Here is an 18,916-nt window from a genome sequence, read left to right as displayed (position 1 = left end):
CCAAAAATGAGTTGTGCCCTCGTGGGCTGGTCTCACTGTGGGAGCGTGCATCGCAGATCGTATATCTACAGGTGAACTACGCTTAAAGATCCGCAAACCTGACAGTATATACCTACGACTATTGATGCTCTGTTTGTTCTGCACCGACGCGATTACTGACATCTTAGTCAGAAGGGCTTTCAGTGTTTGTGCATATACACAAGTCCTTCTTAGCCCAGCTAACAATAAGCCACCAGTTCCAACGTAATACCAAGAGCTGCGATGCATCAGAATCGAATGAATGAAAGACGATTAAGTCATTATCATAACAAACCTTTAGCGATGGTCCATTCCTTTCCAAGATGGAGGTTGTGGTATATAGTTGATAATAAGACTCTTGATTTTAAAACGAGTTCGAGTGCTGTCAATGGCTGACGTCTTTGGTCAATTTTTTTTTTTTTTACTCATGATATCCCTTTCGACCCGAGTGTATAAAATGGGTCCCTGGATGATGAGAGATGAGATAACTTTAAAGGGGAAATCCAGTCCAAATATAAGTAAGTCGGACAAATAAAGAGAGTAAAATCATGCGAGTTAAATGGCAAAAATTTGACTGAAATCGGATGAAAACAATAAGTTATGGCATTTTGAAGTTTTGCTAATTTTTGCAAAACAGTGGATATGAATATGCAAATGAGTGAGCTAACCATGTCATAACCTCACAATTTTCCATTGATCGTGTACGAAAATTGACGAAAATTCAATGTTTCTGTCATTGTACTCTGAATTATGATGTTATCCCTGGTTGTGTAACTTCATAATAGTGCTCAGTTAGATATACGAGGATTTGGCCTCGGGCATAATTGCGTTTGAATGAAAAACTGGAAATTTCACAATTTCATGTACAAACTATATAGTTGTGAGGGATGACTAGATGTTCACTTTTCCATTTGCATATCCATATTGACCGTTCAAGAACTCCCCCTCTCCCCAAGCGAAACTTTAAAATGTCACAAGTTCCTTATTCTTCATCCGATTTCGATCAAAATTATACTGTTGAACTCGTAAGATTTTACTCTTTCTTATCAGACTAAGTTATATTTGAACTGGACTTCCCCTTTAAGGTCTCAGTGGGGTATCAAATGGTTTTACAGGGAATAAGTCTTTTGTGAATTCATCTCCTGGACCGCCTAAATAGTTTGAAACCGTAATCTACGGAAGATTGTAACTTAGACTGATCGCTGATGTCAGAATGGTATGTCTGTTGTGTGTGCGTTTGTGCGCGTGTGCGTGCGTGTGGGTGTGGATGTGTGTGTGTGTGTGTGTGTGTGTGTGTGTGTGTGTATGTTGTATGTGTTAGCAAGATAATGAGTGTGTGTGCACATGTATGGGTGTCAAATAACCTTAGACAGAAAGGAAGAGAGAGAGAGAAAAAAAATAGATGCACAGACAGGAGAGGGTACACCACCACCACCACCACCAACAACAACAACAACAACAGCTAGCAAGTTCTACAGACACGCACCAAGGTACACCCAAGGGTGATACCAATACCTATTTAGAGCCCAAGAACCAAGTCTCAAGTTGATGTCCGATGACTGTTCAATCATCGGACAACTCAACAGACTCTCATATAGGACACAGGATGGACACTCCCAATATCAAACTACACAACACGAATCTGACACACACTGGACTGGACACTAATTCGACACTGAAACGAGTTACAACGGCAAATGGCGTCCGATGACGGTCTAGGCTCTGAGCTTAGTTCCTTCATCGGACGATCATGCCTCATCGACACACGCCAGATACAAAATGGACAACAAACACAAGTAGGATTCATCGGACGGCGAGCCGATACACATCGGTGAGTGGTCGGAAGCAAAAAACTTTGTATCCGGTGAGTGACCAATGAAAAAAAAACAAACCCTCTGTGGAACGGGAGTATTACTGCAAGTAATAAGTGTTGGATTCGGAGCGCTCAAAAGCAAGTCCCCTTTCATTTCTGATAGTGAATTGACCCTCTATTACAGTATACAATTCGGAATACGAGATTAAACGAATGTCATACGTGTAACAGTGTTGCAGCCAATATCCAGAATTTGGTGACCGACAAAAGCTAATAACAGTGGAATGTCTGACGAACATGTAAATTATTATTTTCTTGTTGGTAGCTTTGCATTTATTTTTCACGAATGTCTCCAGTAGGTCTGTCGATTTTTTTACGTAATCATGCACGCACTCGTGGAAAAACCGAAGACAATTAGTCTCTCCCTTGATCGCATTGACGTCCAATTATCAACGAGTCTTGACTATAACAGTAGCAGAATGCGTTATTTCCGTGTTCGTCGGGGCAAGAGTACAATTGATTTCAAACACCGTGTTCAATTAAGAGGAGAAAGGAGCATGAATTCGGCCTGCCGGGACCGACATTCCAACCAGCTCGATTTACATTTTCGCTAAAGACATTCTAAGAATAGGCGAAATCGTTATCGACGGGTTTCTCAGATCACCGAAAGCCTTTTAAAACAGTGCTATACTGTGGCAAACAATGCTACATAACCCCCTCGGACCATTCCGGGTTCCGTAATGCTTAATTCGGTGTCATGTAAGGGGCTGGGATCTCGGGGAAATAAATGAATACACATCAGTCTTGCTATTCATGGTTTTGATGCAGCTTCAACATTATGTAGGGAAAAAATGAGATCAAGACAACTCCCTTGCGTGTGTCTTGCGTTCCGTGTCACATGTTGCATGATTCATAAAATGCCGAAGTACCCTTTGACTGATCAATGCGCTGCGGCAATTGATTTGCATTGTTACATCACGATCCGAAATGCCAATTTGAACATTCCTCGGAATGGACTCTCCTTCACTCTCTCTCCTGCACTACTCTCCCTACTCCCTCTCCCTCTCCTACCTTCTCTCACCATGTTCCTATTGTCCGAGTGGAGTGTCCTGTCAAGCACGTCCCATTGTCCGCAATTCTTTGCAATTTGCATACGCCAATGAATGGCGAGAATGAGAGGTGAATGGCGAAGGGATTTTTAAAAGAAGCCCTCGATCCTTTGCGCAATCAAAAGAAGAGCTTTGGAGGAGATTGGTACGTACGGCGTCTGGTGCACTGGTGCGTCGTACCAGGTCTATTCAACTCCTCAACAGTTATACGAGGAGAGAACGGAAAAGAAGGGCCAGTCGGCGAGGTTCAACTCTGCGAGGAGGAAGCCAGCCGTCCCGACCACTCCCTTTTCTTCCAAGACCAGTTTTTTTTAAATCCCCCCTCTCTTCAATCCGGACCCCCATCATTCCCGCCCATCTTTCCCGGCGACCGTGCTGAGGAAACCTGTGGAACCTGTCCCGAAGCGGGGATTCATCAACCTCAACTCCTTGATTTTTTATTCCCCCAAAGAGGAAATTTTGTCGACAGGGGAAAATAAATCTGTTTGGACTCTCAGCAAGTCCCCACCTTCACCGTCCAGAATAGATCACCATCCATCCTGTGCCTCAAACGATGGGGAGGTTAACATTCATCCTTATAGCAGCCAGCTTCCTTGTCCAGGCTCTCGCACAAGGTAAGGTTGTCATTTTCAGATCAAAAAAGAAAAGTTTGAACTTCACTACTGTTTAAGAAAAGCTGTATTTTTTCTCTCAAAGTGATTAAAAGATGATTATAACAAAACAAATTCTTATGGGTGTGTGTGTGTCGGGGGGGGGGGGGGGGGGGGGGCTAACGTGCTTTCATGGCTATAGCGACCAACTATACTTAGACCTAGTCTATGTGTAAAGATCTGCTATTTAAGTCACATTTTGTGATAAGTCCCCTCCGGACCCCGAAAAATATAAGAACGAAAAGAAGAAACAAAATTCACCGAGCCGGTAAGGATTATTTAGAGCTATAGTCTGTAGACCTATGCCTCCAAGCAGTTCAATCAGAAAGTAGAAAACTGACTTGAGTGTAGAATCCATGACAGTAATAGACTATAGCTTATTATTTCGCTGCTATACGTATGTCGAGAAGCCTTTTGGTTTCAGATTCAAATTGTTAAAACCCGCTGATGTACATTTACATCGTGTATAGAAGAAGCAAAGAGGAGAAGTTACTGCTGACTTTGTCGTTTTCATTGGTGGTTTGCATTAACATTTTACATAGATCTAGATCTACCTATCCATCTCTTGTTCACAGAAGCAGAAGTGGTATTTGAAAAATTGGTGGGAGCGAGGTATGTTGAATGAGCCGAAGTATGCAAGCTAGCAAAAGCAACAAGTAAAATTAACTAAACCTTGTGAAACTACTGCTGAAAAATAAATACAAAATTTAAAGATTAACAAAAAAATAAATGAATTGAGACGTAAAGCCACGCCCAAATTTTCCCTTTAAAAAATGTATCCAGAAAATCGATAAAACTTTCAATCGGGTTAGATTTCACTTCTTTACATAACTGGTCTAATTCACTTTATCGTTGTCAGTCAATCAGATTCCACTCTAGGGCTGTCTGAGCAGCTCCTTTAGGAATTCACAGTAAAGCCGCAGCATCAATTCAAAAATGAAAATCAATTCAGACAACTGCACCAAGGTCACAAAATGTTCCTGGAGAATTGATTTGCATAATGTTTTGGGGAACGAAATGATTTAATCATGTTTAGTGTAACCCCGGAATGCAACAGACCGGTTTACTTTGGGTGAGAGCTAAACATTATTATTTTGATTCACCCGTTCTTCTGTGACAATGGCTGCTTGGAAGTAACGGTTGCACGCATCACCTGTTGCTATGTCGGTGAATGTGGGTTGGCCTTTGCAGTTACGTCAAACCACCACTGTTTCTGTTAGTGAACTCTCCGCTTCACTGGGGATGACTGCAATACCACATCACGTGATCTTCAAACTAGTGTCACGTGACATGCACGACTCGGATTAAAAAAATACTAGTAGTTTGTAGGAACACTTTAAAGTGCAACCGAATCTGAGGTTGCACACATTCAGTCTCATAAATCTCGGGTGCACAATTAATGTGTCTATTTTGTTCGTTTAGTATTTATTGCCAGGAGTTATTTTTCGCGATTTTCCTGGTAATATACCTCGCAAGATGTGAATGTATAAATTCTGTTCCGTGAATTTCAGGTGTCCACAATCTGAGTGTGCGTTTGTGTGTGTATTTGTATTTGAGTTTACGAGCCTACATCCTCCATGATAGGATGGAGGAACCTGCAATGATAAACATACAATATATACTCGATATGTAGAAGGCAGTTATCTAATCGTTCGATTAGTTTTGCATCAGGTTCGTTGGATGTTTAAAGCTTGACACATTGCAAGTTCCGCTTCAAAGTGCCAGTTTGCATCTCCGATGTTTGTTACTGCTGCTTCGACTGGTATGAAAATATAAATCTTCATATCACAGCAAGTCTACTTAAGCGTCTCGAGTTATCGGAGTCACGGTATAATCCTCTTGTCCTTACTTTCAGATGAGAAAAACAAATGTCAACAGATATATTTCATATGTTGATCTAAGAACATGGTCAATGACAGTGTTCATACTCACACGTCAGTTTGGTCTGTGTCGGCATTTATGAGATAATTCTCTATATTACTCTTGACAATGAAAGTCTATCATAGGTAACACTTCGTCGACGGAGCAGCGAAACTCTGTGGCGACAACGATTAAACGTTACAATAGCACTTTCGTTTGTCCGAACCGCCATTTGTCCATGTTCAGTGACGGATCCACTCTTTGGTTAAATTTTCATTCTCTTAGCAACGGTTCGCAAAGAAAGCAGACAGTTGTGACAAACAACAACAACAACAAACAAACAAACCAGGAAGTTTTGTAAAGTTGGCGGAAATCGAGAGGAGAAGATTTTTTGGGATGAATTCCTGCTAATCGGATCTTGGGCAATTCCATCTTTCGAGCGTGACACGAGGACATAGCTCCGCATGAGAGAGCGAAGCGTCTCCTTTGATTGATTTTATCGAACCAAAACGCGTTCCTTGCCCTGTATCGATTTCACGAGCCCAGTTCGGGCACCATTTTTAAATGGCGATTTCGACGTTCCGCTGTTGGATTAATACTTCAATAATTATCCTCCTTGTAGGAACAGACTATATAACGGCTTGTAGATCCTTTCGGTCACGGTCGGCCTGTTGATCTGTCCGCACGTGGGCCAGGTACTCGAACAATGATTTGAAAGAGGGCATTATTGTAAACCCTGCAGACAACCACCATATTCACACAAAACGTTGTACATGCATAATACCTAGTCAAAGAGGTTCTAGCGCTGGGATTCCAACTGGCTACGATTCTTCCAAACAGCCGTCAATATTCTAAGGGGATGCACAAAAGAACCACACGAGTTCGCTTGTGCCTTTGATTGTTGGTGTTTGCATTATGTCGCTGTCTTTCTGAGCAATCTTAAAATTGATTTTGAACTCTCACATTAAAATGTCGATATATTTTGCTTGTTTACTTATTAAATGAAATTGAATTTTGCCCATAAAAATTCACAATGAAATGAAAGTCAATGTAGTCCAGAAATATGATTATACAAAAGTTTCAATCAAGGCAGTACATTATGAAAGTGTTCGAAACTGTTTCTTCCTCGAAAGAAAATTATCTTACTTTTCCGATTTATCTGACAAATAAAATTATTTGGTTTTGATAGCACAATCTTCAAGTAGAATTCTTTATAAATTGATACATCAGATCAGTGTCCGGACATGACCTGTCGAGCAATTTTTATTTTTATTTCATCAATTTTTTTTTCTCAATGTTTTATTCACGCATCCCCATGTGTTGACGATTATGATCTGCTTATATTACATAAAGTATATTAATAGGGATGGCTTAAAGTACTTCCCATCATAAAGACAATCCATGATTCGTGTTGAAAGAGTGGCTGGACAGTATGCAAAATGACACAATAAATCCATTGTTTTCCTATCTGTGATGCAGATTTACTTCGGTATTAGTAGCTGCATCAAAGTTGGTTCGAAGTATAAAACAGGACTGCTGTGGTTCCATGTCTTAAACTTCCTTGATCTGCAATTTGTTCATTGTGCGCTTTGATCCCTCTCATGTATTCGAATGCGTTTAGATCACTTGCTTGAAACGTGCAATGATGGATTTTTTTAATAGTTATAATTGAAGAGCTTGCAACCAAAAGGCGCTAAATCAATTGAAAATGATGGATTTAGCGCCTTTTGGAAGCAAGCTCTTCAATTATTGAGCAGGTTTCGAGCTATGCGGAATGTTAAAGGTGTTCTTCTCTTTTCAAATAGGAAATTGAGAAAAAATAACTCACAAGGAGGTGGGGGGGGGGGGGGGGCGGGGAACGTTTGAGCATGCGTCATGAGTTCAATATGTAACTGATAGTCACGTGTTTGCCCGCAGATCATCTTACTTGACTTCCGGGAGTGTCGCCACTGTTCTGTTACTATTCCCGCATTCGTAACTAGCTTTTATTCCTCCAAGCTATTGCTCTCTACATCCTTCTTAAACATTTAACAAAAAACTCAGACAGACCAAATTACAATGATAAATTAAGCAAATGGGGGTGAGGTACATCGACGACAGTTCACAAGGTTATTTAATAAGCCTATCGGATCACTATGCATCAGCGACCCGGATCACGTTTTATTTATTTATTTTTTTTTTCCTTATTGATGACATGCTGGAAAGCCCGCATTCATGATATCAAACAGTAACGTTCTTTTCCGGTTCATTAAGCACCATGGGTCGTTACTCGATATCCTCAGCACACTATTTAAGAAAAACACTATTTACGTATAGAAAACATTGCGAATGAGATTAGTCAAACCAAAATTGAACTGAATTCGAGAATGATAATATTAAAAAAAAAATCAAGACAAAAATGAAATTTTCCGTAGACAATTCATGGAACATGACCAAATGGTCGAAAGATGGAAAAGAACTGCATGCAATTCACAGGTATATGACGGTACATACACCGGCACATGCACTTCGTGTTTTCTTCAGAAAAACATATTCGTCGTGGTTACGATTGATACCAAAGGGTAACACAAACAAATGTTTATAATGAAGTCGCTCGAGTGTTTTTCAAAACAGTGGAGAGATTTCGCTCCCCAGCACCTTAGACGTGAAAGGCAATAGACAGGTTTCACCCACGTCACGTGACTGACCAGATCGTGAGCGCGAGATGCCATGGGAACGCCATTTTTTGATGTTTCACACCTTTGTACTCATTTTTTCTCATCTCATGGATTTCCACATACACTGTATGTACTGTGTTTTGTTTTGTACGCTGCCTATGTCTTAGGCAACGCCTTTTTATTCTTGAAGGCCTATTATTTCGAACCTATAATCTGACTTCTGCCTACAATATTGGACAAATATTGTATTTCACCTGTTGAATGACTGAATCATCCTTAATGGGAATTTTGAAAGTTAAAACAAAAAATGATGGTGATGCAAAATCGATAGACCATCAGCTTAGTACTCTTTTCTTATAGCAATGATAATCGAATCTTTATTTCATGTAACGATTGAGGCATTCTTTGTAATTTACCATGAGGTGGCCGCATTTTTCATAACCGGTTCACTGCTTAGGCTTGCCATCGTGTGAATAAAAAAGTAAGTGGAGTCGTCGATGTATACACATAACTTGTTAGTCCTGCTGTGAGCGCATTTTGTAAAACCGCGGCATGGTCTTGATCTTGGTTAGTTGAAATATCCCAGCATTCCCCGCTACATTCGTAATACATGTACTGCATGTGATGAGATGGCGTGCAGGACCCCGAGTGTGTAGTATTTTTGGGCGTGGCCGTCTCGCAGTGTCCTCGATATACGGCGGAAGCGCTTTCTAAGCTCCCAAAACTAATCTACACACGAATGTGTCACGCATCACAACATGATCCCCGCCAAGTCAGGGAAGCTAGGGAACAAAAAATTCTTTTGTTTGAGAAGCTCACGAATGCCACAGCATTTGTGGGCTTATCCAATCGAGGGTCCTGTAGATTTTGGTCCTGTTCTTGAGCGTTTATGTGTCGTGTGTGTTTCTCGAGCCACGAAGAGACAGCAAAAATCCCTCGTCGGTGGTTTGGACACCGGGTTTTGGGTGATGCCAGACACAGGCTGTTCTTGTAGAATTTCGGTTCATTCCAAACAATTTCTTTTCTTGTAACACATTAATTCCACAAGAAAGTATTGTGCGTCTTGCACAACTGAGATCTTATGCAATAAACGTGTTGACGTCTAGAGGGAACCAAAGGGGGAAAAGTAGGGCCCACACACACTAAAAAAGTTAAGAATGACTCATCGCAATAAGTGCTTACTGTGTTTCGGAGAGATAGTCTGATCATTGTTCACTTTCTGTAAAATATGAAGTATGAGTATACTGTAATACGTGAATGAGTTAACGTGAAAGTAGCTTAAAATTGTTCTTCATTTAGGCTTCCTCGAAACGTTCTTGGCATTGCTAAAGGGGAAAGATTTCAGTGCATAATTTGGGGACTGTAAAACTTTATTCCAAATTAAAAGCAGGATTCTCAACAAGGGCGACGTCAATCTGTAAACTAAATGTTTAATCCCAGACCGCCTCGGCGAGACGCCATCAATGTTGTGAGCAAGAAGTATAGTATGATGATGGTTATGACGGAGTTTAACAGCAACCACAATAACGCCACCACCACCACCGCCAACATCAACAACAACTTCATCACCACTAGCAAAACAGACGTAAAAAACAACAACAAAGACAGAACAAACAAAACAGACGAAGCTCCTCACTAGGCTAAAAGGGCGCGTCGGTGTGCCTTTTTAAAAGTACGCCTCAGAGCTTGCCCCACCCTCACGACCTTGGGTATGTCTTGTACTTTTTATAAGTGGATTAAAGAAAAAACAAGCAGAAAAAGACAGGCAATCGACGCCTCGCCTTCCCTTTGTCCATACATTTATTGACAAGAACCGAAATATTGTGTAAGCATATCGATCCTCGGCTTAGCGAGACTCGCATCAATGTATCAGTGCGAATACACATTACGTGGAGGTCCATTTCACATGGGCATCATGATTTCTTGTCTCTAGGTCTTAATGTTTTTCGTTGTTGCTGTTGTTGCATTTCGGGATGGGGTATGGGAGGAGGAGAGGGGAGGGGTGTGTTGGTGTTCAGACGAAAATAGCCCTCAAAAGAAGCAAATAAAGCGATGGGGATTGAAGTTGTAAACCAGGATTGGGGGGAAGGGTGTGCACGTCACGATCTAGACACCTACGAGTCATACAGTCCACGAGTAATACAGCTCACGAGTCATAAAGCCTCGAGCTCCAAGGCCAATGAGCTCGACATCAAGACAGACCAACGAGCTATCGAACTACACTACGGCTTTACTTGCCTATGTCTATAGCTCGTGAGCTCGTGGGCCCGTTTAACCGGGTGCACGTCACATGTCCGACATTCACATACGAACGAAAGCATTTATGTGTTCATACATGAAAATGGAACATTCATAGCCTAATGGAATGTGATTGATATATCCATGAGACATGTTTGGGTTATTAACGTAGTTGGACATTCTGCGCTTTATACCTGCATGGTTAAGTTACGTACGATATATTGTACCAAAAAGTTAACCCGAGGCTTAGGGCCTACCTACGTAGTATAGCTCAGTACCTTCATATACATGCGATTGGAATCACCACACCTTCACTATACAATATTAATGACGCAGCTTTATAATGAAACAGCCTTGATAAAGCCTCTTTCTCTTTAACGATAATGGTGCCTCAAACATTCACTGATGTGTTATCAATCATTAATATAGCCTATTGATTCGTTAATATTTACGATTCACCGCGCAGCTCCATTGTGGTGGCGAAATGAATAACAGGATCTGGCAAAAGGGGCATTTACTTCCCGTCGCTTACCAAGCCTCCTGTATTTGCCGCAATTGTCCGGGCAAGGACATAATGCCGTCAACCCTTTTATGCATGTGCGTCCGAGCTCGCTGATGCGAAACGGAGGCCCATTGTTTGGAGTGTCCGTTAGCTGGCATTCCGAACTGTGATTCGGATGAATGGAGAAGAAAGTGTGGTCGCTACATTCAAGAAGAAAAATGCGTTGTTCAGCGACACACCCCGGGAGATCGGTCTTCACAGATCCCATGTGACCTCGCTTGGTGAATGCCTCGATCAGTTCACGAGTCTGAGCTAAAGCTATCATGTTGAGTAATCACACACTCTGGTGTTAAACGCCTATGTGAATGACATGTGTTATGGAATATACACATGTGTAGTACAATAAAATACCCGTCTGTGCTACTGCGTGTATGTTTGTGTTGTGTGTGTGAAAGGAAAGATGGTGCTTATGTTTGTAGGCCTCCTTTATTGGCCATGCTGGTGTCAAATCTCCCCCCCCCCCCCATCTAACGCGAAGATTTTGGGCGGCGCCATTTCGCCGTCCTGAAAACCTGTGACCCGATAATGAAGGTGCACTTACACCACAAATTCACAATGCTTTTAGACGGAAATGGTGCTTCTTCATTTTGTGAACATCACAGTGTGTGGAATCTGAGGTCCCTTTTGTCCGCCTTTTTTTAATAGGTTCTATATTTTAGTCATTTCTAACCACTTTCTGGAAAAGTGTCGACAAGAGGGCTGAAAGCTCTCACTTTTTCGTCAGCGGCATAACATTTCACTCGATACTTCGATACTTCATTTGTTCTTTTTTTTTAATTCAATAAGTGGTTTACATGATTCCGCTGAAATCGGCGAGCAACACATGCAAACGTCAAAATATACATACACTGTATATTTATGTAATACTGTGTATGTATATTTTCACTTTTGTAAAATCATTTGTAATTCAGCCTCAGGCTGCGATCAATGATTTGTTGAATAAAGATACCATTAATAATAAAAAAGTGACGCAATTTCGACACCATGAGGGCAATGCTCCTGGCTGATTAGAACGTCGTAGCTCCATGATTAGAATGTGCCACGAAGCAGCAGTAGGGCGTTTTTCCAAACGCCGCGAGGTACGCCGATAGCGACCATTATCATCTTTCCTCTTATGATTTGTCGCTTACACAGCGCAGTTTGCCTTTCGTTTTATCCCTATAAAAGGGACTCGCCACAGGATTATACACTTTGGTTAAAAAGAATGACGATTTTAAACATCGGGTGTATAGATAGATCGGCGCTCACAGCATAGGATGGACTATTGACAGTTGGGTCGTAAAAAGGACTCGTCCATCCTTGCAATCACATCGTCAAGCGTTTGACGCTTTTTCGGAGACGGCCAAAATACAATGCTGTAGAGTGTTATGCTAAATCATGTTTCCATGTTATCAAATAATAATGGTATTTCGATGTATTGCAATTCAGAAACGTGTCCACAAGATTGATCTGTTATTTCGAATTTCCAAGTCCGGCATGATTTGAATATGAGAACTTTATTTTGGGAGGAACCATGAAACATCTTATTTAAATACCTTACATGCCGGATGAAACAAATTTGAACATGATTGCGCAGGAACTGACTTGTACCCTGGATGTTAATTACACAGATATGGATGAGTGGGAAAAGAAAGGCTACATAAAAATTGCTGCATGAGTGTGTTTATAGGCAAAATACAATAAGAACCATTAAGATACGTGTTTCGTTTTGCTTTTAATCTTGAAGAGATTTCACTGTTCGAGCTTCACTTAGCTTTATCAAGTTGCGGGTCTTTATTTTCATAACCAAAGAGTAACAACACAGTCAGTATTTCGCAAATGGCGATTTCTTAATATTGTTCTTGCCACAATAACCGTGATTTGCGATACCCTATATACATCGACACAATCTGAATCTTTCGCAAATGATGTAAAAGATGTTTGACCCCGATTCCCGCTGAATGATTTGAGCAAGATTCTTTTGCAGGAAGGAAAGAAACCCGTCGTTCTGCTCAACATGTGTCTTTAAACATAAAAAAGTCACCAAATAATAGGGAGAAGACTCTATAAGCCGTTGGATTTTTTTCCTCATCGTTTTAAGAAGATTACCACGTGCAATTCAGAGAGCGAACAAATCGATGACATCGCGAACAGAAAAGGTCACTTTTTACTCGCAGACTATACCTCTATTCTACTACTCAGTATTCGCGTTTTGTGTAATCTCCTCCTCGAAGTGCGCATAATGGCGTAACGGGCTTGTCGAGAGTCCGGAGCGAAAGAGGGCGTGGTACTTTGTCTCCTTCGTGATTGGGCGGAGTCCCTCCTTTTTTATTTTTATTTTTCAGGGTCGCGACTTTGCACCCCTTGTTCTGTTGCTCCATTAAAGATTCTTCTTGGTCAGGTGACCATGATGAGTTATCCACGTGATCAGGTGATACAGAGAAAGTATGCACGTATAACGATGTTAGGATTGTAAACCTTTGATTACGCACCATCTAGCAAAGCATTATGGGATACTGAGGAGACCGGTATTATGTCACAGGGAAAAATTACAATGGGATGTGCAAAGCAGGGACTGCGCTCATTCTTGGACACCGATTGAAATATAACAACAGTCTTACGTGGGTCTGTAAAAGATGACAAGTCCCTGGTGTCTGAACAATTTCTGAATTTAGTGTAAGTGTTTCTGCACAAGAAGGGTAGATCTAAATTAAAACAAATAAGGGTAGAAATTTATACACAAATGATTTCACTTCAATTTGTTTCATACTTCTCATAGGTTCTATCAAGTTGCATTGAAAACCATTAATGTGAGCACACATTTTTGCACTTTGTCAATAGTAAACAAACAAAAGAATACACACACATGCACTTCTTTCGATGATAACTTGTCAATATCGACATTACGTTACGGGTTAATAGTAAAGAAGTTATGATGGGATCTATACACCTATTTTTTTTTTTTTTTTTTTTTTTTTGGCTGTATGCCCCGAATGAGCAATGGTTGCAAAATGAACGGAGCGCGGACAAGAAAATTCAGAACAGATCAAATAATATCAAATAAAGAAAACGACTTATGTCTATATGCCTACCAACCGTTACGTTTACATTTTCAATCATGACTGTGACCCAGTTTGCATTTGCTTTGAGAATCGAAAATGTAATTTTTCAGGCCTATATAGGTACGTATTATGAAGCGGAATGCACAAATCGTTATTCATAGGCCTACCCTGCCGTCGAGCTCTCAGCAGAGAGAGAGAGAGAGAGAGAGAGAGAGAGAGAGAGAGAAAAAAGAATCGCACATAGAGAATGAAAATCACAAATCATTTACGAAGATTTTATAATTCAGCAAGCGAATATTGGTACTAATACTGAATTCTCAGTGACTAGGTCTAATTGGTGTTTGTAGTCGAACGGAAAGATAGTGAAGGAATTAGTATCCTTAGAAACTATCATGGCTAGACCCATTCCGATACGTGTTGCAGTTTTCACACTGATAGCAACATAAGGTGTCAACAAGATTGACTTGCATGTTTGCTAGTCCCACATATAATTGATTTTGTTGATTTAAAAAACAAGTCTCATTCTTCAAATTCATGAAATTCTTCCATCGAGATGTTTTTGTAACACTCTAATGTTTTTAGGTAGATTGATTGTGGTACGCGTGGACTTGTAGGCGAGTGTCACTGGAGTATATTAAGTTGTATCACGACGATGACAATAATGCGAAGACACCACTTGTAACACTTGTATAACTGAGTGTAACTTTAAACGTATAACCGTTCAGTAGACTTTACGATGACACAATAATGATGACGAAGAGACGCGAAGGAAAGTACAGTTCAGCCAGAATGTATACTTTTAATATTTGTCGTAATACAGGAACTGCGTGAAAGTACAACCTCAGTATAATAGTAAAATAAACACTTGGCACTCCCTGTTGTGCTCCCAATCGGGGCTGGAGTGTATAGCTCATATAACCCTCTGCCGGGTGGCAAGAGGTCTGGCAGTACCAGTAGTTAGGCTGAACTAGAACCAAGAGTAGTATGGATTTACAGGGACATTTATACTAAAACTTGTAAATACATTATTATTAACACTTTGCATAAATTGAAAGGGGAGATTATTGTTTACTAATACATATGCAGGATATTTCCTAGAAGGCAACCCAAATTTGGGAAGGGGAAAGTTCTTATACCATATTTGGTCATGAGAGTTTATGAATGAACTCACTATTCTGTAGTAGTGGTCGTCAGCACAAAGGAATGTGCTTTTCTAGTGTTTTAGGGAGAAGTCTAAACAAAGGGGCACAGAGAGGAGGGTGGAATGGGTCAGTGGGGACTGACCACTTTCCTAATAAATCAGTGCGTCATGCGTTATAATGCACTGCAAGGACATCTACAGTGGGGAAGTGAGGAGTGGGGAGATGGACACAATTTTGGGTCTTACATTTTCATTGCAACTGATTGACAATCAGTATTTACGTCGATGTAGGGCAATTTGTCAATCAGTTGCAAAGACTCATTCTTATGCTGCGAATAGCTTATGATAATCATTATTTTGCTCGGAGAGACCCCTCTCCTTGGTTTCACCAGGGAGGTGTTAGAAAAGGAGAGACAACTCTTCGTAATTCATGCAAACACATGTTTTGGTTCAAAGCGTTACAATGGGATGTCTAGCATTCCACTATACGCTTTGAAGTCATGCTCTGCATCGCTCTAGTTGCAAGGCGAAGTTCGGAGACGAAGAACGCATTTCCCTTTTCGTTGAATTACAAGCTTTATTTCCTCGTAAAATTTGAAATGAAATACTAGAATTGATTAAGAGTAGTTGAGGAAATAATTCAATATTATAAACATGTATTTCTAGTTTCTTCGTAATGCGCAAATTGAAATGAAATGAAAATTAGGCCATCTTAAAAACGTCATATTTTTCTATAATCCGCACATTTCCGCATGTTAGTTTTCTATCCTTTAATCTTGGATATTTTGATCTTTCAAATAAAGTACTCCGCTAAAGCCTGCACCAGCGTGCTTTTAAACTATTTGCTGTTAAAATTGTCAGTTTTACACTGCATTTTGATTCGCTGCTCCAATTCAAGGTACACAAATTCATTGTTGCCATCACATTGAAAGAGAGAGAGCGAAATGCAGTAGGGGCAAGTATTTCTAGATGTGAGAGCGCTATAGTCCCGATTATTGATGCTCTCTTTTGTCAAAGCACCTGATATCCACCTGCAGTTAAGCGCATAACTTCTCGGCGGTGCCGCGCATTACTTCAAAGGAGAGCAGGAGTTGTCTCTCCTTTTCTAACACCTCCCTGGTTTCACCGTAAAGCTAAGGTCGACAGTTTAATTTAAAAAAATAAAATGAGCCTCGATACTTAAAGATTAACAAAACAAACAAATCAACAAAAACGCTGGGCTGGCTATGACATTTTCTTGATGATGAGAATGATATAGGCATAACAATTTACTTTTACTGTCATTGTATTACCATACTAGAACTACCAGAAATGGAGATTCTCAAAACAACAACGATCGAAGGTAAACAACAGAAAACAAGCAAAACACAAAAACCCACGTGTGCAAAAGGTTGCAACCAAGTCACATGACCAAAGTAATGTCAGGTGACTATTTCGCGTCTGTTTTGAAAGGTGCGACATACATACTCACAGCGCTGACCTACAGTGCATGATCATGTTCTCTCATACCTCCTTGGTGATTAGTTACGGTGTCCCCGATTCGCCTGCGCGGCACACTAGCTTGCGATTACACACGATCTAGCTGAGGTAGAACCAGTGCAGGCCACTGGCAGTAGAACAACAAAGTTGGTAAGAAACTCTCGGCCATGTTTTGTGATGGAGATAGCGATCAAAGCCTGTTGGAGGTAATCAAATGAATGTACACGAATACTACTAGATAGATGATAGATTTAAACACTAAACTTTACCCGGGCGCTCGTACAATTAAGTTGTATAAACGTTACTAGTTAGACTAGATTCTAGTTGTAACAACTGTTGACACTGTGTTGTGTAGGTCCTACCCTGTGGCGCTCTTCACACGGTTTAACTTCGTGTCGCGGGCCGAGATTGTATATTCCAACCTGCTGTGTGTGCTAATGCTGCCTGGTGGAGTGGTGATAACAAAATTTGGTCTTTAATCATAACATGTTAATTTTTTCCACCTTTATTCAGGGCCGGACATCGTGGGCTGCCCCAATGACGTGAGAGTAGTCGTCGCTTCCACGGCCAGTTCGGCGCAAGTGACCTGGACGGAGCCCACGACAACTACACCAGCGTCCGTCATTCAAACGGCATCGCCTGGAGACACGTTTGGCTTTGGCTTTACAGATGTCACGTACACATTTACGGAACAAGCGAGTCCATTTGATTCGTCTGTTTGCAGCTTTACTGTGATTGTCTCTGGTAAGTTGAAGAAAAAACACAAACAAACAAAAGAGCAAAAATGTAAAAATATTTTATTCTTATGACTAATAGATGACGATAGATTGTGAATTGTGTGCAGTTGAGATTCAGAACATGTTCTGGATATATTCTTATTTTGAATATCGATTGCGTTCAGGATCACACAATTAAATTAGAGCTTTGTCTAGCCAACCAAACCGATCAATAAGAGCCTAGATTCAATCTTAATCTATTCATTCTCAACTGAAATTTACACTGAAGTTTGGCATGCAATCAATGGAAGCTTCATGCAGTCAGAACCCAGACAATCGGCAATCATTCATGACCCATTATTGGAGACACCTCACACTAGACTATTTCTAACTGCACTTTAAAATCGAAAAAACAAACAAAACAAACCAAAACTAGATTTTAGACATTCTACCACCTACCCAGTACCATTAAAAGGAAGAATACAACTTCTAGACTCATGTTGTGAACTCTAAGACAATACTACGTGGAGTAAGAAAAGCTTGAAGTAGAATCCTATGTATGTTGTCTATCATCAACTGAGTTAGTTTGGATGGTCTCTAGTAATGTCATTATTGCCATCTGCTTGCAGCCATCTTGTTTTTAGTGACTTTATCTTAAACCCTACCGGTAGTGTAAGCGTTCGAGGAAAAATGGATCAATTGAGTATCTCAGTATGACCTTCATTTTTGTCGATTACAGTCCCCAATGACAACACCTTGCCAACGGTCTTCAACTGTCCATCCGACATCATTACCTATGTGGCAAATGGGGTCTCGAGCACTCAGGTGACGTGGACCGAGCCTACTGCGTCGGACAACCTCGGTGCTGTGCGGTCATTCAAGACCAGCTCACCTGGTGACGTGTTCTCCGTAGGCACCACTACAGTCACATACACATTTGAAGACACGGTCCCAAACCAGTCGACGTGTACATTTGATGTTGCCGTTGTTGGTAAGTGGGCAACAGCCCCTTTTTTCATTAATTTAAGATTGTAGTGTGTTGATATCTTTAGAAGAAATAAGGCACCCATCTTTGAATTCTTTTTTTTTTAAAAATTTTTTTTTTTAGATATCATCCTGAAAGAAGATTTTAAACAGCATTGCATTCATACTCATTATGTAGTTAAAGGGTGGAAAGTGCTTGCAGATTGCACATTTTAGAAATATAATTTTATTCCGTCTTGTAGTAGCCAGAAAAATATGGCAGGGTTTTATATGATTTTAACTTGAATTTTATAACAAGCAATGTCTGAAATATCTTATAAATCTATCTTGCGGAATTGAAAATTCTTTTAAAAGTGCAGATTACATTACAAAGTTCAAAGTTAGGTCTTCTTTTCAATGTCAATTTCTCAGCAGCAATTCAGTGCAAAATTGACAAGAGATGTTGTCATGGGGGAGGCATTTCCTGAAGCTTTTTGTCTGATAAATTTGTTTGAAAATTTGCTCCCAGCCAATCAGATGCAAGGATTTCAGTAGCTTATAACATTTTTGTCAGAAAAAATATCTGACAAAATGCTTCATGAAATGCCCCCCAAGGTCTGATGTTGATGAAAGCTCATCCATTCTGATAGTGTCATTTTGCTGCATGCA

Source organism: Diadema antillarum, unplaced genomic scaffold (genome assembly GCF_040938485.1).
Source record: "Diadema antillarum isolate AM-2024a unplaced genomic scaffold, OU_Dant_1.0 scf00000160, whole genome shotgun sequence".
NCBI lineage: Eukaryota > Metazoa > Echinodermata > Echinoidea > Diadematoida > Diadematidae > Diadema > Diadema antillarum.
The sequence above is the reverse complement of the archived record's forward strand: the minus strand, read 5'-3'. Positions refer to the sequence as shown.